We start from the raw sequence: 21,157 nt of genomic DNA on the forward strand, positions 1-21,157 counted from the left end.
CAAGCGATTAAAACATCTTCCGCAGGAGAGTAATGTGTGGTATACACGGACAACGGCCGTATCGAGCAATTGCGCATCTACGGGTCTTAGAGAAAGAAAGCATTAACTCGAAATATTGTCCCTTGGGACATTTGAAAAAAACCTTTAAAGACGGGAGCGTTCCGGCCTGGAGCGCAATACATCAATATACCAGCTGACTAAAACCGGAAACTGGTTGTGCGCATGTCCATTATCGCAATATAACAAGCAGTTCTGGTTTGTATATGGCTATATCTTTTTATTAGCGGGTAATGCAACATGGGGACTAGGGTGCGATTTGTGGCTAACCAGTATTATTGTAGGAATTTCTGGATTTTAAGTAAGACCCGGTGGATTTTGGGTAAAATGGGCGGGTCCTTAAAGAGCTGACCTGATTGGCCTCTGACCCTACTGCAGGATATTTAAACCCGCAGTACACAAGTCTAGTCAGGTATGCCTTTTCATCCGGACACCTCACATCTGTGGCACTGTTACGTTCCTTACTGTTTCTCCTGATGAACCGTTAGGACGGGGAAACGCGTCGAGGCTGGAGCTAAGTAGGGGTTAAAATCCTCGCTATGTATTTCTTTCTGGTTGGGAATAATTACTAACAGAATTTTGTTGTTTCTGACCGAAATGTGTATATATTTTTGTGATTTGCTCTTGATGCATAGTCAGCTATCCTTTGATTTTGGGGGGTGAAAATATTGATATGGATATATAGCCAGATGGCTATCCCCACCGCTTTGGTATATCAAACCCTAAAACAAGAAGTGTTTTGCTTTGACTATTGTCTAGACAAGAGCAATTTGGTACATAACCTGTGATATATATTTTTATTTCTATCCATTCATCTCTTTACTATGCCAATTGTATTCCCACCTATAGATGGATAGGGGCTGCCAGGGCTCATCTGGGACGGCCGCCGCGGAGTGAGGGCACCAAAACAATCATATCTTTTAGGGTGCCAACCTCCACTGCGGGGAAGGGATAGCAGGCTTTATTGTAGGGATTGTTTGGCAGGTAATATATCGGTTTATGGTTTTTGTGCTACAATTATTGCCTACACTGGGCTGGTGAATATTTTAAATATATCTAATAAAAGAGTTTTTAATGGGAATATAAGTGTTCACTTAGAGAAAGAAAGCCACTACTGCGCAAATGCCACAAAGTATCTTGCCTACAATATGCAAAACCGCCTCAAAACTTCTGGAACAAGGTAATTTGGAGTGATGAGATCAAAATTGAACTTTTTGGCCACAACCATAAACTAGTGATGAGTGAGTGTTCTCGTTGCTCGGGTTTTTCCGAGCATGCTCGGGTGGTCTCCGAGTATTTGTAATTTAGTTTTTGACACAGCTGCATGATTTACGGCTGCTAGCCAGCCTGAGTACATGTGTGGGTTGCTTGGTTGCTAGGGAAATCTCTAAGGCCGGAGTCACACTACAGCGAGATACGGCCGAGTCTCGCAGGTTATAAACAAGCTCTGGCACTGGCACTCCAGAGCAGAGCGTGCAGCTCCATGTATTGCTGTGCGGCCGCACGCTCCGCTCCGGAGTGCTGGCGCCAGAGCTTGGTTTTAACCTGCGAGACTCGGCCGTATCTCGCTGTGTGTGATCCCGCCCTAACACTTATTCTCACCTCCAGTGCCTGCACCACCAGTCCAGCGATGTTAGAACTGGTGCCACAACGTCACACGATCCCTGTGGCCAATCAGCACTGGTTTCACTCCCCCCAGTTGCACACATTTGGAGCAATGGAGAGAACAGCAACCTCTTTAACGAAGAATTCAGAGCAGAATCTATTTAATCCTTTGTTTTTAAAAATAAATTATGTTCATTGTGGATATTCACTTTAAAAATTTCATCTGCACATGATAAGGCTACGTTCACATTTGCTTTGTTGGGCGCAGCGTCAGCGACGCAACGCGAAACGCATACACAACGTATCGTTTTGTGACGCATGCGTCCGACGTTTACATGAAATTTGACGCTCAAAAAACTGCATCATGTAGCGTCGGCTGCGGCCTGACTGTTGCGCCGAAATGACGCATGCGTCACAAAACGCTTGACAACGCATACCGGCGCATGTCCATGCGCCCCCCCATGTTAAAGATAGGGGCGCATGACGCATGCGTCGGTATCCGTCGACGACGCTGCGCCCAACAACGCAAATGTGAACGTTACCTAACAAAGACTTTTCACAAGACCGAATGTCAATAACATATATCAATAGGATAACTAAGATATCCTAAAATACATCAATTAGGGGTTTAGAACAGATAAGCTATTGTCATCCCAGAGTGAAAGTGTCCTTACCTCCATTTCTACCCATTACACTGGTCAACACACAAAAAATCATCAGCAAAAGTAATATGTCTGTTTTATGGAGTTTGATGTGCTGATTCCAACAATATGCTTAGTTTTGCTCTATCACATGACGTTTCTGAGATAACAAAAATACTTCTATTACGTTATTTCTGCATTTTCAATGTATGTAGTTTTTCCTATGTTATTCCCATTTCTTTGCTTGTCTTACTTAATTGTGAATTTTCCTACACGGACAACATCAGTAAAGGTTTTAGTGTGTTTTACGGGAAGGAGTATTGACAGTGCAGTCAACCAATGACTGCTTCTCGGAAAGACACATGTTATGGGGAGGAGCTAAGTGTTATGAGGCGGTAAGATTTGAGTCAGTCAGAAAAGGATGGTGATGGCAGCAAGGACTGGAATGTGAGACTGTGACAGGAGACAGGCCTCTACAGGGATCTGAGCCCTGCCACAGGAAGATAGAAGGGAAGGCAGCGGACAGCCACCATTGTGAGAGGATTTTCATTGCATTTCTGGGAGGGCAAGTCACCTTAGAGGGAAGAAAACAGCTCAGCCACTGAGGTGTAACTGAGTGAGGGTCTCCACAGGGAGACAACCTGAAAGCAGCCAATATCACCCTGAGAAACTGCCTGTCTGCACATGTTCATCTGTAAGGAATAGGCTGACCCATTTACCTCACAACTGTATGTAGTTATCTACCAGATTACCTCCAGTAAATTCAGTTCTAAATACAAGCTGCCTCTGTCATCTCTGGGGAAATATCTACATATTGTCGGTCAGCTCATTGCATTTTTTTAGTTTGTCATCACCATTTGTCATCACCATTAAACTGAACTTACTCTTCTGTTTGATCTGATTTAAAGGACAAAAATGGCCCAACAGTGTATCAAGCATCTGAACAGATTCTGCTATGTGTGTGGTTCCTTTACACCAAAAGTCCAAGTACGTTCAATCACTCATGATATTAAAAAGATGTACCAGATGTACTTTAAGTGTCCACTTGGTGATCAAGACAAAAGCTGGGCCCCTCATGTGATATACTCAAGTTATTCAAATGGTCTTTGTGACTGATTGAATATTAGGAAAGTGGCTATGCCATTTGCTGTTCCCATGATTTGGAGAGAACCCAAAAATCATAGTGATGACTGCTACTTCTGTTTTGTCACACTGAAGGGCTTTTCTACAAAGAACAAACATAAGATTAATTACCCTGAACTTGAATCTACGATTAGGCCAGCTCCACATGATGGTACCTTGCCAGTTCCTGTACCACAGTTGTCTGGATTGGATGAAAATGAAGTAGAATAAGAAGAATATGGAGCTGAAGCTACTGGCAAAGATATAAAGACCTCAAGTCAAGATGAGTATGTACCTGATGGAGCAGCCGAGCAGCCAGAATGCTTTACTCAACATGAATTAAATGATCTCATCAGAAACCTTTCATTGTCAAAAGATAAAGCTGCACTTATTGCATCTAGGTTGAAACAGAAGAATCATCTTTATGATGATGTCAAAGTGTGTTATTACCGAAACAGAAGTCACATTTTAACACAATTTTTCACAGTTGATGGACCAATGGTGTACTGTAATAATGTTAATGGACTCTTTGAAGAACTGAATCAAGAATATTTTGTTGCAGATTGGCGATTGTTTATTGACTCATCCCAGAGAAGTTTGAAAGCAGTGTTGCTTCACAATGGAAATATGAAACCATCAATCCCTATTGCTCACTCATGTCATCTAAAGGAAAGTTATGAAAATCTGTCTGTTGTTTTGGATGCTATACAATATAAGCATCATCAATGGAATATCTTTGGCGATTTGAAAGTGATTGGTCTGCTAATGGGAATGCAAGGAGGTTTCACAAAACAGTGTTGCTTCTTGTGTTTATGGAGCAGTAGAGCATTATGTTCGACGTGATTGAGGACAGAGAAACATCTATGCTCCAGGTAGAGAGAATGTTCAGCATAATCCTTTAGTTGCTCCATTACATATAAAGTTGGGATTGATTAAAAACTTTGTGAAAGCCTTGGCAAAGACAAATTCACAAAGGTTCCCGTACATTTCACAGAAATTCTCAAGCATTTCACCAGCAAAACTGAAGGAAGATGTATTTGATGGTTCTCAGATCAGAGAGCTTATGAGAGATGATGTGTTTGAAGGAACTCTAAATGATAAGGAATTGAGATCTTGGAAAAGCTTCAAGTGGATCTGTGAAAACTTCTTAGAAAAACAAAAATCTCCAGAATATGTTGAAGGTGTTGAGGAACTGCTAAATGCATACCAGTTTCTTGGATGTTGCATGTCTCTGAAAATGCACTTTTTGTATTCACATTTAGATTTCTTCCCTCAAAATCCTAGACATGTAAGCAATGAACAAGGCGAGCGGTTTCACCAGGACATTATAGTAATGGAACACCGCTACCAGGGTTTCTGGAATTACTCAATGATGGCAGATTACTGTTGGATGTTATATAGGGACAACCCTGAAAAATCGTATCAACGAGAGTCCAATGTCAAGCACTTTTAATTTATGCTCATATTTTGGTTTCTATTTTGCATCTGAAATTATTTTGAGTCAATAAAAACTGTTTTGTAAGGTGAAGCATTTTTTCTGATATGTAAATTACTGTTTTCTTAATGTGGCCAGTATATTTCCTATACCTTATAATAATGATGCAGCTACATGGAAACTATACGTGCTACAGAAAAACTATATACACTTTTTAAATCAGGACATAAAGATTATTCAGAAAAGTACAAAGTCACCTGCGATGAATACGAAAAATTTTTTTGTAGACCTATATGTTATAAGAGTGTATGTGCTCTCAGTGGAAGTGCCACTGAGGATGATGGTGTCATAACGATCTTATGGATATTGTCAGTTTATCTACAAAATCAGGGTTGGGGCTCTGACTCGTACAACTATCAGGATTAAACTACTGATCTCAGTGGACAAACTTTATATTAAAGATAATCTGTCAGTAGGATCTACCCTCCTAAGCTGTATGTATGGTCTTCTAGGTCATAGGAAGCTGATCTGATATCCTATGTTTTGTTCAAGAGAAATCTATATTTTTCGTAGAGGGAACCTGTCTGGTCCCCCATACCACCAGAACCACCAGCAGTTGTGTCTGCATATAAAAATTCCCTGCCTAACAGTCCCTGTATTACATTATGCACATAAACAGATGTTTAGAAAAAGTATTTCTAAAGTCCATTTATGATCTGTAAATGAGGCCTTTGACTAGTCGATGGTGCTTAAGTTTATCTTGACTAGTTGACCCACTAAGCATGTTATCACGCCCCTGTGGGTGTCTTAACATAATTTACAATTGCCCACATCATCACTAGCGCTATACTTACCTAGTACATGCGCTCAGCTTCTTTCCCTCACTGCATTCATCCTCTGAAGCCAAGTGTATGCATACTGACTTCAAAGAGGCGCACTGTACATGATCGGAAGTGCAGAAAACTTCTGATAATGTACAGTGCGCCTCTCTGAAGCTGGGACACAAAGTGGAATGCGTTGAGTACAATAAAACATAAAAATTATCAAATTAAATTTAATATCCTATGGAGGTCTGGATTTGGAAAGATACTCAAAATCAAAGTGGAAAATCAAATTATAGGTTCATCCAAATTTAGTGGAAATGTCTCAAGACAAGGAAATGATGCTCAGTAGTGTGTGTGGCCTCCATGTGCTTGTATGACCTCCGTACAATGCCTGGGCATAGTCCTGAGGAGGCAGTGCATGTTCTCCTGAGGGATCTCCTCACCGACTTGGATTAAAGCATAAGTCAACTCCTGGAAAGTCTGTGGTGTAACATGGCGTTGGTGGAAGGAATGAGACATGATGTCCCAGATGTGCTTGATTGGATTCAGATCTGGGGAACAGGCAGGCAAGTCCATAGTATCAATGCCTTTGTCATGCAGGAATTTCTGGCACATTTCAGCCACATGAGGCCTAGCATTGTCATGCATGAGAAGGAACCCAGCACCCACTGCACCTGCGTATGGTCTCAATGGTCTCACAATAGGTCTGAGGATCGCATCTTTGGCATAAAAATTGACTTCGCTCATCTCTAGTAGTTTGACCTAGTGGTCAACACAGGTCACAAAGTCTTCGCTTCAGCAGAAGTTGAACATCTGTGACCGTGATATTTGATCATGAATCATCTATACCTTGCATGCCCTCAGATTAATATAGGAGAGAATCTCACATTTTAATTTTGTACAGTTAAAAAAAAATAATAATAAAATTACAGAATAATTTATGGTAATACAAACTATATAGCAGAACATTTTAAAAACTTTTTAGAAAAGGCTTTGACTAAATTTGTAATTGTCTCCTGATATCTGCACATCCTGAGCATAGAGCAATGTCATGTCAAAGGTCCTCTCTTTAAAGCAATAGGAAATCTTTTGTAGTCCTTGACTTGAATTTCTTGGATATGTAAGATGTGATGGGAATTCGGGTTATAAAAGAGTTTTTGACATGAGCATAAAAGAGATGGAAATGAATTGTTTTCAGATGCCAAGCTTTCATCCTATGTGTTGGGTGTTCGGTTGGATTCTCTACGTTAGCTCAGAAGAAAGCTATGTCACAGCAGTTCCGTCTTCTTCCTGCTGATTCTGCTCTATTTTGATGCTGATCAAACTGTTTTATTCTACACTACAGGACTGGATGTAGATTTCTTCTTTTTAATTATCTCTTAACTAACCATTTGGTTAATGCCATAATTATTTCCGGTTTCCAGTCTTTTAATGAACGATGCATACTTGGCAGTTTTTAGTTGGCATCACTTTGAAGGTGCTCATTTTAAGTCATAGCACAATAAAGGTTTCTTGGCATGTATATTTGCACGCCCTACAGTGGCTTGTGAAAGTATTCACCCCCTTGGCTTTTTATCTATATAGTTACTTTACAATCTGTGTATAACCTCTTCACGACATGCGTCGTTCATGTACGGCACATGTCGTGTCTCCCCCTTTGATGCGGGCTCGGACGGTGAGCACAAGTCTTTCCCGACACATGTCAGCTGTTTTGAACAGCTGTGGCTGTTAACCTGTTAAGTGCCACTGTCAAACTCTGACAGCATTATTTAACACAGTGTTTCCCAAACTTCAGTCCTCCCAGACCCCAACAGGTCATGTTTTCAGGATTTCCTTAGTAGTGCACAGGTGATGGAAGTATCAGGAGTTCTCCCACTTGTGCAGCACTATGGAAATCCTGAAAACATGACCTGTTGGGAGCCGTGAGGACTGGAGTTTGGGAAATACCGATTTAACACATGCTCCCGACCATCGCGCCGGAAATCTGCCCATCGGTGACCCCTGTTACATGATCGCAGGTCACCGATGTGTCGGCATGGCAACCAGAGGTCTCCTGCACACCTCTATGGTTGTCAATACCGGATTGCTATGAGCTCCGCCCGGTGGTCGGCGCTCATAGCAAGTCAGCAATTCTGCTACATACAGGTGATCTGATCATCGCGTGTATGTAGCAGAGCCGATCGGGTTATTGCAGCTTCTCGTCTCCCATGGATACTATTGAAGCATGCCAAAAGTGAAAAAGTTTTTAAAAATATAAAAAAAAAATTAAAATATAAAGCTTTAAATAACCCCCTTTTCGCCCCATTCAAAATAAAACAATAAAAAATCAAACCTATACATATTTGGTATTGCCGCATTTAGAATCCCCTGATCTGTCATTATAAAAAAAATTAACCCAATTGCTAAATGGCGTAATGAGAAAACAATTCAAAATGCCAGAATTACGGTTTTTTGGTCCCTGCAACATTGCATTAAAATGCAATAACGGACGATCAAAAGATCGTATTTGCACCAAAATGGTATCATTAAAAATGTCAGCTCAGCACGCAAAAATAAGCCCTCACTCAACCCGAGATCACGAAAAATGAAGACGCTTCGGGTCTCGGAAAATGACACAATTTTTTTTTTAACAAACTTTGGATTTATTTTACCACTTAAATAAAAAATAACCTAGACATGTTTGATATCTATGAACTCATAATGACCTGGAGAATCATAGTGGCAGTTTTAGCATTTGGTGAATAGAGTAAAAACAATCCAAAAAACAGTTGTGGAATTGCACTTATTTTTGCAATTTCACCGCACTTGGAATTTTTTTCCCATTTATCAGTACACGATATGGTAGAGCCAATGGTATTGTTCAAAAGTACAACTCATTCCACAAAAAAAGAGGCCCTCATTTGGCCATATTGACAGAAAAATAAAAAAGTTACGTCTCTGGAAAGAAGGGGAGTGAAAAACAGAAACGCAAAAATGAAAAAGGGCTCCGTATTGAAGGGGTTAAATATTTTTGTAATCCGATTTATGTGTGATGCATCAGCACTAATAGTCTAAATTGGTGAAGTGAGAAAAATATAGGCATAAATAAAATTTATGGGATCACATAACTAAAAATTGACATGTGAAGACCTTGAAAATTTCAGGTCCAAGCAATTATATGCTTATTGATAGGAAGTCCACACTTTACCTTTTCTCGAAGGCCACAGAGGCTGCAACACCATTAAGCAAGAGCACTATTAACCAAACAATTCCAAGAAGACCAAGGAGATTTCCGAACAAGTCAGAGACAAAGTTGTTGAAACAAAAATCCCAATCTCTGATGATCCCCCGGAGCACCATCAAATCCATTATCATCAAATGGAAAGAACATCATAGCACAACAAACCTGCCAAGAGTGGGCTACCCACCAAAACTCTGAGCCCAGGCAAGGAGGGCAATAATCAGAGATGCAACACAGAGGCCAAAGGGGACTCTCAAGCAGCTGCAGATTTCCCAGCAGAGGCAGGAGTATCTGTCCATATGGCCATAGTAAGCCGTACACTCCATAGAGGTAGCCTTTATGGAAGAGTGGGCAGAAAAAAGCCTCACACAGAAACATTGTAAGACTCGTTTTAAATTTGCCAAAAGACATGTGGGACACTTCCTCCCATTCTGTGTATGAAGCAAAGTGCTGTGGTTAGATGAGACCAAAATTTAACTCTTTGTCCACCAAGGTAAATGCTATGTCTGGCATCAAACCAACACATCTCCTCATCCCAAGAACACCATCCCCATAGTGAAACATTGTGGTGGCAGCATCATGCTGTGAGAATGTTTTTTCGGCAGCAGGGACAGGGAAAATGGACTAAGACAAGGGGAAGATGGATGCTGCGAACTACAGGGATATTCTTGAGTAAACTGTTTCAATCTATCAGTGATTTGAAACTGGGACAGAAGTTCACCTTCCAACAAGACAATGACCCAAAGTATACTGCTAAAGCAACACCCGAGTAGTATAAGAGTAAACATGTAAATGTTTTGGAGTGGCCTAGTCAAAGCCCAGACCTTTATCCTACTGTGTACATTATTCATCTACTGTGATATCACTATGTATCTTGTATCTGTAATGTAACATCACTGTGTGCATTTTTTCCTGCACTGTGACATCACTGTGTACATTATCCTCATACTGTGACATCATTGTGTATTTTCTCTCTGCAATGTGACATCACTGTGCTTTTTTTCTCTCTGCACTGTGACATCACTGTGCTTTTTTCTCTCTGCACTGTGACATCACTGTGCTATTTACCTGCACTGTGACATCATTGTGCTTTTTTCCTACACTGTGACATCACTGTGCTTTTTTCCTACACCATGAAATCACTGTGCTTTTTGTCATGCACTGTGACATCACTGTGCTTTTTTCGTGCACTGTGGCATTACTGCGTACATTATCCTCATACTGTGACATCACTGTGCTTTTTTCATGCACCATGACATCACTGTGCTTTTTTCATGCACTGTGACATCACTGTGCTTTTTTCCTGCACTGTGGCATTACTACATACATTATACTTCTGCTTTTTCCTTATGGTGATAGTGTGTTAAAGTAAGGCTCTACATTAAAAAAAAGACCTGTGTTGTTCCTGTCACGATCCATGTTTGGATCTGTGGCAGATCTGATTTAAACCTTTTTTCCTTTCTGGTCATCAGGGGTTAATGCAGTTCTCCCCCCGGTGGCCACTGGTGTTATTGCATTGCATTACTGCTTGGTCAGCTGATGTTTGTGACCACTCCCCTCATCCTTTATAAGGTCACCTGGTGCATCAGCTGACTGTTGGTTATACAGGTCCTTCTGGAGATCAACCTCGCAGTAGCAGCTCCCTGATGTCAGCCAAGTCTGGTGTTTGGAGCTCAGTTGCTGTTCTTTCTGTGTTGTGGAGTCTGCAGAGGCGTGCACAAGCTAAGTACTGAGTTTTGTTACTTTGTAGTTTGTGCATTCACCTTTTTGTATTGTGTTCCCCTCACTCTCATATTGTTTATTCCTGTTTATTGCTTTGTGGTGCTGTTTACACTGTTCACCTCCTGGGGTGGGGGTTTAGTTAAGGGTTTATTAGGAGACAGGGACAGGTCGGTGACTTGGGCCTCCCTACCTTCAAGGGTACCCCCAAGTTAAGGAAAGAAAGGGCTTGCCTTAGCCTGAGGGGCAGTTCAGGGGCCCAGATTTCTCATCTTCTGTTGTCCTGTTTCTACCCCATGACATTATAACCAAACGTTCCCTTTTTTTTTTTTTTTTTCTGGTGAGCCATGGCCCAAATGCAGGCCTTTGCCCAATTGCTACAGACTCTCATTGAGGAGTGTAAGGTGCTGCGTGGTGAGGTGATGCAGCAGCTGCAGCAATTGTTGGGGTTTTGGGCCTCGGCTCAGGTACAGGCTCAACCAGAACTCAAGATATCTCTCCCAGACAGGTTCTCTGGAGGGAGAGATAAATTTTTGGTTTTTAAGGAAGCCTGCAAGTTGTACTTCAGGCTCCGCCCTCATTCATCAGGGAGTGAGGAACAACGGGTGGGAATCATCATTTCCCTTCTTAAGGGTGATCCCCAATCCTGGGCCTTCTCCCTGCCGACCGGTTCACCATCCCTACGGTCGGTCGACGAGTTTTTTACGGCTCTGGCTCTGGTGTATGGTGATCCAGATGGCGTCTCTCTGGCGGAATCCTGACTCCGTAAGATCAAGCAGGGGAGTCGGCCGGCTGAGGAGTACTGTTCAGAGTTCAGGAGGTGGGCCACAGACACACAGTGGAATGACCCTGCCCTTAGGAGCCATTTTGTGCAGGGTCTGTCCCGTAGGTTGCAAGATACAAGATACTCCGGTGCAGTATGCAGCCCCCAGGTCATTGGAGGCCGCCATGTCCCTTGCCATCCGGGTGGATAGACTCTTGAGGGAGAGGCATACACCAAATGTGCCCCCTGCAGTCCTTGCTAGGGAGGAGGACACACCTGGGCAGGTGGACGAACCCATGCAGGTGGGAGGAGTTGGTTCCCAAACTGGGTTGCCTGTGGTTCGCCGTAGAGTGGGGGCCTGTTTCTACTGTGGGCAGACTGGTCATTTTATCAATGTCTGCCCAGCGCGTGCCAAAGTACCTGCACCATCTAAAGAGCCGCGTCCCCCTGGTCGTGTGGAGGGAGGCGACCAGGGTGTGTATATTTCCTCCATTTTTTCGTCTGTGCACCTTACCTGCTGAGGTGGTTATTGGTGGGGAAACTGAAAATGTTCCAGTGCTTGTGGACAGTGGAGCAGGAGTCAATTTGGTGGATGCTCATTTTGTCCAGACCCATGGCCTGATGAGTAGGTTGCTAGCTAGACCTCTAAGTGTCCAGGCCATTGACTCTGCCCCGCTCAGCCAGGGGAGCGTTACCCAAGTTGTAGACAATATACATCTGCCTATAGGGGCTTGTCATGAAGAGTCCCTGTCATGCTACATCTTGGAGGGCATACCAACTCCCATGGTCTTAGGTCTCCCTTGGTTGAAAAAACACAACCCGGTCATAGACTGGCGGTCCAGAGAAGTAGTCAGCTGGGGTCAGTCATGTGAGGACTGCTGCTCGGGAACTACAATCTCTGCCGTCCTTCTACAACCTACCCCTTCTTCTCCAGTGGGGGCAGTAGAGGTGCTTGAAGGGAGTAGGGGCAAGACTCTACCCTCACTACATTCTAACCCGGTATGTCAGAGATCTCTTAGGAGGAGGGGTCAGAGGAGGGTGGTGGTTCCCTCGATGCATAGTGGGGGAGTGAGTTTGGCGACACAGGGGGACGCCTCTGTTGTCGGTTCTGTAAAGAGTTCACCATCTTGTGGCAGACGCATGTGTGAAAATAAACGTTCAGGTCCGGACCTGTGTGTGAATGAGTACATATGGGTGTCCACCAAAAACATCAGGTGGAAGTGTACAACTGGGACCTGGAGTTCCAGGGTGATTGGGCCATATTAGGGGTCAGCCATTCTCAGCCCAGGGACTTTTCAGTTGGAGTTACCCCAAGTTATGCATGTACACAACTCATTTCCCAGGTCGGCGCTCTGGAGATTTGTGGCGCCTCCGGAGCCTACGTTGCTGGCATTTTCATCAGGCCGCGTTTGCCATAAACCTGAGAGTCAGGTGACTGCCGAGGTGAACTCTGGTGGATCGAGGCGTCCTCACCGTAGGTAGGTTTGGTGAGGTCTGATGTTGAGTGTCCAGAGGCCACTCATTGAAAGGGGGTACTGTCACGATCCATGTTTGGATCTGTGGCAGATCTGATTTAAACCTTTTTTCCTTTCTGGTCATCAGGGGTTAATGCAGTTCTCCCCCCGGTGGCCACTGGTGTTATTGCATTGCATTACTGCTGGGTCAGCAGATGTTTTTGACCACTCCCCTCATCCTTTATAAGGTCACCTGGTGCATCAGCTGACTGTTGGTTATACAGGTCCTTCTGGAGATCAACCTCGCAGTAGCAGCTCCCTGGTGTCAGCCAAGTCTGGTGTTTGGAGCTCAGTTGCTGTTCTTTCTGTGTTGTGCAGTCTGCAGAGGCATGCACAAGCTAAGTTCTGAGTTTTGTTACTTTGTAGTTTGTGCATTCACCTTTTACTCGGACTCCCATGACAGCACGACGAGAGAGGGGATCCGCCCATTAGGAACAGGAAACCTACAGATACAAAAGGGCGGCACCTCTCCCCTGCATCAGTTGGTTTCCTGTTCCTAAAGGGACGGGTGCCTACAGATTAGCTAAAGGAGCCCAGGCCGGCCGGACCGAATCTGGTAGCGGGGGGGTCTCCTACCTCCCTACCTCGGCCGGTGCGGAGAACCCTGGAGACGCCACGGTGGTCCTGGCTGGACTGCACGCGGTGGCGTTCGCAGCAGGGAGCGGAGTCCGGAGGATTTCCTGCCTCCATCAGCGTTGGCGCCGGTAAGTATACCCATTGGTGGTGCAGCGGTGCGGTGAATGTGGGGTGCCGGCGTCAGGGCTGCCTGGGTGAACTCCCGGAGCGCTGCGGTCCGTTCCCGGCGTCCTGCACAGCTCTCAGCGTGTGCTGGAGCGTTTCCGGGTGCAGTGACGTGAGGGGGCGGAGTTAGCAGCCGCTTCCGGGTCGCCGGGTGTCTGCGCATGCGCAGTCGATCCAAGATGGCGGCGCCCATAGCATCCTGATGCCGGTTTTCTCCCACATGGTTCCTGCCTCCCTGCGGTATCCTGAGCCAATGGGGCAGCGTCTGACCTATCTGCTGACCGGATCCAAGGGGGATTTAAGCAGGTGACAACTACAGAGCCCTGCTTTTGGTCGCAAATCATCATGGAGAGTGGTGGTGAGCAGCAGCAGCAGCAGCTGGATGAGGTGCGTCAGAAGCCCAAAGACAGAAGCGACCAGTCCAGTCGAAGAAGCTCGTCCGCAAAAGGATCCAGAGCTTCGGCTAGGAAAGAACCCCCTCGTATTCCGGTATTTACTTTGGCGCACGGGTAAGTGATCTACGTGAAAGTTCACTCTGTGACGCAGGCCCCCTATACGTTATCATTCTAGGGGAAGAAAAGCACGGACAAGTCAAGGCATAAGGAATGTGCCCTCTGTGGGGTCCCCTTACCTGATTCTTGCCCCAAAAAATTATGTGCCCCCTGTATACAACAGACGGTGAGGTCTACAGGAGTGGTTGGGTGGAAGTGACATTAGGTCAGATAGTAGTTATCACCTATATTGTCCTCCCCTAGGTAGCGGAAGAATCTGTGAGTGCGGCTAACCTGAAAGAAATGATCCGTTTGGAAGTAAGGGAATCCTTACGGTCCCTGTCTCAAGCGGGAGGTTCCAAACATAGGACCCCCCTGGACTCTAATTCTTCGGAGGAAGAAAGAGAAGAGGGTGCCTATCACTCAAGTCCTTCCTCCTCTTCATCAGATGAGGAGTCTGGACGATTCTGTCTACCCCTGGATAGAATTGACAAAGTCGTCAAGTCTGTTAGAGGCACAATGGGGATAGAAGAGCCCAAACCGCAGCCCTCAAAGCAGGATATGATGTTCAGCGGATTGGATCGTAAGAAACATAGATCTTTCCCGGTGAACGAAAAAATCCAAGACCTGATTCTCCGAGAATGGAAGAAACCCGAGAAAAAGGGTTCCTTACCGCCAGCGTTGAAACGCAGGTACCCTTTCGACGATCCGGTTGTGGAAACATGGGATAAAGCCCCTAAGCTGGATGCGGCGGTGGCAAAAGCGTCGAAGAAGGCCTCATTGCCGTTTGAGGATATGGGGACCCTCAAAGACCCCCTTGACAGAAAGGCAGATGCTTTTCTTAAAGGAACCTGGGAGACGGCGGCAGGATCTCTAAGACCAGCAGTTGCCGCGACTTGTACAGCCAGGTCTTTAATGGTCTGGCTGGATCAGTTAGAGTCCCAGCTCAAGGACGGCGCTTCCAGAGATTCCATTCTGAAGGCTTTACCAACAATGCAGAATGCTGCGGCCTTTCTGTCAGACTCATCTGTGGACTCAGTCAGGATGGCGGCTAGAGCGGCAGGACTCTCCAACGCGGCTCGTAGAGCTTTATGGTTGAAGTGCTGGTCTGGCGACATTCAATCCAGAACTAAACTCTGCGCCATTCCGTGTAAAGGAGAATATCTCTTTGGACCAACTCTGGATGAGTTGCTGGAGAAAGCGGGGGATAAGAAGAAATTTCCCAATCCATCTTCAGCATCCTACCGCAGACCCTTCATTAAAAGGAGATTTGGTCGCGGGAAAAAACGCGGATCCTCACCCTCTAGAGAGTTTTAGATGGGAGGACAGACGCGGAAGAGGTACGGGCTATATGTTTCGCCGTTCCTCGAAAGAACAGAAAAAACCGGACCAATGACTAGCGGTCCCCGTGGGGGGTAGACTGTCAGCATTCTCATCAGCTTGGTTTGACATTACAAACAGTAAATGGGTCCGAGGCATCATAGCGAAAGGTCTAAGACTTGACTTTGATCACTGGCCTCGAGATAAATTTAATTTAACCCCTTTACGTTCCTCCCCCCTTGAGCAAGCAGCCTTGGAAGCAGAGGTCACAAACTTATGCTTCAAGAATGTTTTGGTTGAAATTCCAGTATCCGAAAGAGGGAGAGGATTTTACTCTCCTCTCTTTCTGATCAAGAAGCCAGACGGATCATTTAGAACGATCATAAATCTTAAAGGCCTTAATAATTTTCTGACCAATGAATCGTTCAAGATGGAATCAATTGGTTCAGCAATAAAAATGTTGTTTAAACACTGCTTCATGGTAGTTGTAGATCTAAAGGACGCGTACTATCATGTCCCAATACATGAAGACTTCCAGAGATTCCTGAGGGTAGCTGTGTCAATGGGGGGACAAATTCGTCATTTCCAGTTTAGAGCTCTTCCCTTTGGCTTATCAGCGGCTCCTAGGGTGTTTACCAAGATAGTGGCCGAAGTCATGGCGCACTTACGAGAGTCTGACATCTTAATTGTCCCCTATTTGGATGATTTCCTTATAGTTGGGAATTCAGCAGACCATTGCCTCTCTCAGCTACAGACAACCACAACCAAACTTGAGCATCTGGGGTGGATTGTGAATTATGAAAAATCCCGATTACAGCCCCAGAAAATACAGAGATTCTTAGGACTGTTGTTAAATTCAGAGACCCAACAGTGTTGTCTTCCGCCCGACAAGTTATTACACATCCAACAACAGGTGTCTAGAGCAACTGATAATCCATCCATGACACTTAGACAGGCTATGTCACTGTTAGGATCTCTAACCTCGTGCATTCCTGCTGTCCGGTGGGCCCAATTTCACACCAGACCCTTACAATCCGAGGTACTGGTTAATGACAGAATCTTGCAAGGCTCCTTGCAAAGTCAGATTACTTTGGGTCCAGAAGCACTGACATCTCTTAGATGGTGGCTAGTCACTGACAATTTATCGGCAGGAGTTCCCTGGGTGACACAGGCGACACGTATTGTAACGACAGACGCTAGCCCTTCAGGTTGGGGAGCACACATGGACGACATGATAGTTCAGGGTCTATGGGACCCCTTAACATCAGCCTCCTCCAACCAAAAAGAATTAATGGCGGTTGAACTGTCAGTTAAAAAATTACTCTCATATCTGCAGGGTCACCACGTCAAGATCCTCTCGGACAACCAGGTGGCGGTCGCGTACATAAATCACCAGGGTGGAACTCATTCCGAATCATTGATGAGGGTGACAGATCGTCTATTCCAGACTGCGGAAGACCATTTTCTATCTTTAACCGCACTGCACATAAGAGGAAAAGAAAATGTAAAAGCGGACTTTCTAAGCCGCAACACCCTGAAACAAGGGGAGTGGTCTCTAAACAGTCTTGTGTTCGACCAGATTGTCCACAAATGGGGGCATCCAGAGGTGGATTTATTTGCCACCAGGGACAATCGAAAGACAGTAAAATTCTGTTCCCTAAATCCCAGGGAGAATCCTCTAGCGGTAGACGCCTTTCTGATCAGTTGGAACTTTCGGCTGGCTTATGCGTTCCCCCCGCTGGCCTTGATACCTCTGGTAATCAGGAAGATAAGAGAGGATCGGGCAAGAGTTATTTTGATTGCCCCATTTTGGCCCAGAAGGGCCTGGTTCACCTGGCTCAGGATCATGTCAGTGGAGGACCCCTGGGTGCTTCCGGACATCCCAGATTTGCTCCACCAGGGTCCGATCAGCCATCCTCAAGTAAAGAATCTCCATTTAACGGCATGGAGTTTGAGAGGGCGTTACTGAGGGACAAAGGGTTCTCCCCAAATTTGATTGAAACCCTTATGAAAAGTAGAAAGCAGATTACAACAACAATCTATGCTAGAACCTGGCGGAAATTCCTAGCCTCTTCTGACTTTAATTTAGAGGAGGGAATTCCTATAAAACAGATCTTAGAATTCCTGCAAAGGGGCTTAGAGCTAGATCTATCCACTAGTACCCTAAAGGTACAAGTCTCGGCCCTAGGGGCCTTGTTTTCCTGTAACATCGCCAATAATTATTGGATCTCAAGGTTCATTAAAGCTTCTAGCAGGGCTAGACCCATACATAAGGATAGATCTATGCCGTGGGATCTTAATCTAGTCCTGTCAGCATTGACTAGAGAGCCGTTTGAACCATTACAATCAGCTTCAATCAAGGCCCTATCCCTTAAAACAGCATTTCTGGTAGCGATAACATCTGCCCGTAGGGTAGGGGACATACAAGCTCTCTCCAGAATTTCCCCTTACACAGAGTTTCTGCCAGATAGGGTAGTCCTCAGACCGGACCCAGCCTATTTACCAAAAGTGTCATCACGGTTTCACAGGTCACAGGAGATAGTTTTACCATCCTTTCTTCCCAATCCCTCCAACCCTAAAGAAGAGCTACTCCATACACTAGACGTTAGGAGATGCCTGTTACAATACATCTCTGTTACTGATACATGGAAAAAAGATAATGCGTTATTTTTATCTTTCCAAAACCCTAGAAAGGGACTCAGAGTATCAAAGTACACACTAGCGAAGTGGATTAGGGAGGCTATCTCTTTGGCTTATACTGCAGGTGGGGGTCCGACTCCGCAGAATCTGAGGGCGCATTCCACCAGAGCCATGGCTACATCCTGGGCGGAAAGATCTGGAGTATCAATCGACCAGATATGTAAGGCGGCCACATGGTCATCCCCGTCCACCTTCTTTAAACACTATAGGTTGGATTTAGGGGCCTCCTCTGATCTCACCTTCGGGTTAAGGGTGCTGCAAGCTATAGTCCCTCCCTAAGGTAGTGTTACATCTCTGTAATTCTCTCGTCGTGCTGTCATGGGAGTCCGAGTAAAGCATTAAGCTACTTACGGTAGCGGCATTTCTCGGAGGCCCATGACAGCACCCTTAGTTCCCTCCCTATTCACGTGGGGGTTGCACCTCCTATAATGTGTATATATCTCACGTATGATACCCAGTTCCAATATATGGGTTATAATATTGTATATAAACTGTATATAATGTATATTTTTGTGTGCCACTAACCGCGGTAGTCCTCTCAAGGCTCTGAAATACAACTGATGCAGGGGAGAGGTGCCGCCCTTTTGTATCTGTAGGTTTCCTGTTCCTAATGGGCGGATCCCCTCTCTCGTCGTGCTGTCATGGGCCTCCGAGAAATGCCGCTACCGTAAGTAGCTTAATGCTTTTGTATTGTGTTCCCCTCACTCTCATATTAGTAGTGTAGCATCGGGACCATTCGTCAAACTCAATCTGACAGGTGGCCCGCCCCTATCAAGATGTATCAAAAGGGTGTAACCCCTTCTCCCCGCCCTGTCAGCAGCTGTCCCTTCTTGTCTGACTGTCAGCTTTTGATACAGTATGAATTGTTAATTGGATCCAGGGATTATTATTCCGGTATTTTTAGGATTAAACTTGAAATTTTGACAAACTATCCTATATTAATGCTCGTATTTTTATTACACGCACCCCAGGACATATTAGGTATAATTATTAGTTAATTTTCACTAAAATTATCTGAATATTATTGAATATAATGTTTTACTTATCTTACACTAATGCTATAACTTTATACATGACCGGGTATGAATATAAAAAAGTAAAAAAAAAAAAAAAATCACCACATGCACAACTAACATACAGCACTACACTTCTTACAAAATAGAGTATATTATTTATATTCTGTGTTTCTGCACTATTATTTGATTTATACCTCACTGTACGGGAATATTATGTATATCAATTATTTTATATCCTAGGATTCTCATTTTTACACATTATAACAACAGGCTCGTTATATGGACACATTGTGTAAGCTCAGCATGCAGATATGTTATCTTATCTAGTCTAAACAGACTAGCTGTCTACACCCACCGAGGCATCAAAAAGAAACTTTGATGACACAGATATAACTCAGCTAAATGCTAGAGTTTCGGTTTTCCTTTAAAATTATGTATGTTATTGAATATAGTGTTTTACGTATGTTACACTATCTTATTTTCCTGCGGTTAGTTTTGTTCATGTATTATCGGAGTCTTCTCCAGTTGTGACTCATACCTTTTCTATATAAATAGTGCAATAATTCGCAGCCACGGACGGTTTTCCTTTAAAAATATGAATATTATTGAATATAATGCGTTACTTTCTTACTTTTCTATATAAATAGTGCAATAATCCTCAACCACGGACGGTTTTCCTTTAAAAATATGAATATTATTGAATATAATGTTTTTCTTATCTTACACTAATGCTATAACTTTATATATGACCGGGTATGAATATAAAAAAGTAAAAAATCACCACATGTACAACTAACATACATCACGACACTTCGTACAAAATAGAGTATATTATTTATATTCTGTGTTTCTGCACTATTATTTGATTATTTATTTGATTTATACCTCACTGTACGGGAATATGTATATAAATTATTTTATATCCTAGGATTCTCATTTTTACACATTATAACAACAGGCTCGCTATATAGCCACATTGTGTAAGCTCAGCATGCGGCTATGTTATCTTATCTAAACAGACTAGCTGTCTACACCCACCGAAGCATCAAAAAGAAACTTTGATGACACAGATATAACTCAGCTAACTAAATGCTAGAGTTGCTGTAGCAGAAACTAGTGACCCTTAACTAGATGCTAAGTATAAGGGTACCGTCACACAGTGCCATTTTCATCGCTACGACGGCACGATTCGTGACGTTGCAGCGTCGTATGATTATCGCTCCAGCGTCGTAGACTGCGGTCACACGTTGCAATACACGGCGCTGGAGCGATAATTTCATGACGTATTTGCGATGTAGAAGCCGTTGGTTACTGTGCGCACATCGTATACAACCTGTGTCACACGATGCAATCATGCCGCCACAGCGGGACACTAGACGACGAAAGAAAGTTTCAAACGATCTGCTACGACGTACGATTCTCAGCGGGGTTCCGGATCGCAGTAGCGTGTCAGACACAACGATATCGTAACGATATCGCTAGAACGTCACGAATCGTGCCGTCGTAGCGATGAAAATGGCACTATGTGACGGTACCCTAATTCTCAATATTATGAAAAAATGACAGTTATAACCACCAAAAGCAAATTGGTATAACCATCCACATCTGCTTGCTGACTCATATCACAGCTGCTGCACCAGACTCTAACAGGGGGAGTCAAACACCGGTGTACTATTACGATGTCAGAAAGGTGTTAATATTACCATAATTTTCAAACATCCCTTTCTTTTGTTTGGGTGTTAGAAATGCTACATTTTGCAGCAATTTTTCACTTCCTTTAAAGGAAACTTACAAATTCTATCTTTACAGACCTATTCAGTTTTGAACTAACTTTTTAGAGCCTATAACTCATACATTACTGCCTTTACTCTTGTTTTTTTACTAGTTTTGTGCTTTTTGTTGTTTACATGCAATTCATTATTTTAGTTGTGCCATTTTGGAAGCCTATCATATGTGTGCACTGTTTTTTTTTTTTGTTTGTTTTTGTTT

This window comes from Ranitomeya variabilis, chromosome 1 (assembly GCF_051348905.1).
Source record: "Ranitomeya variabilis isolate aRanVar5 chromosome 1, aRanVar5.hap1, whole genome shotgun sequence".
Classification (NCBI taxonomy): Eukaryota; Metazoa; Chordata; class Amphibia; order Anura; family Dendrobatidae; genus Ranitomeya; species Ranitomeya variabilis.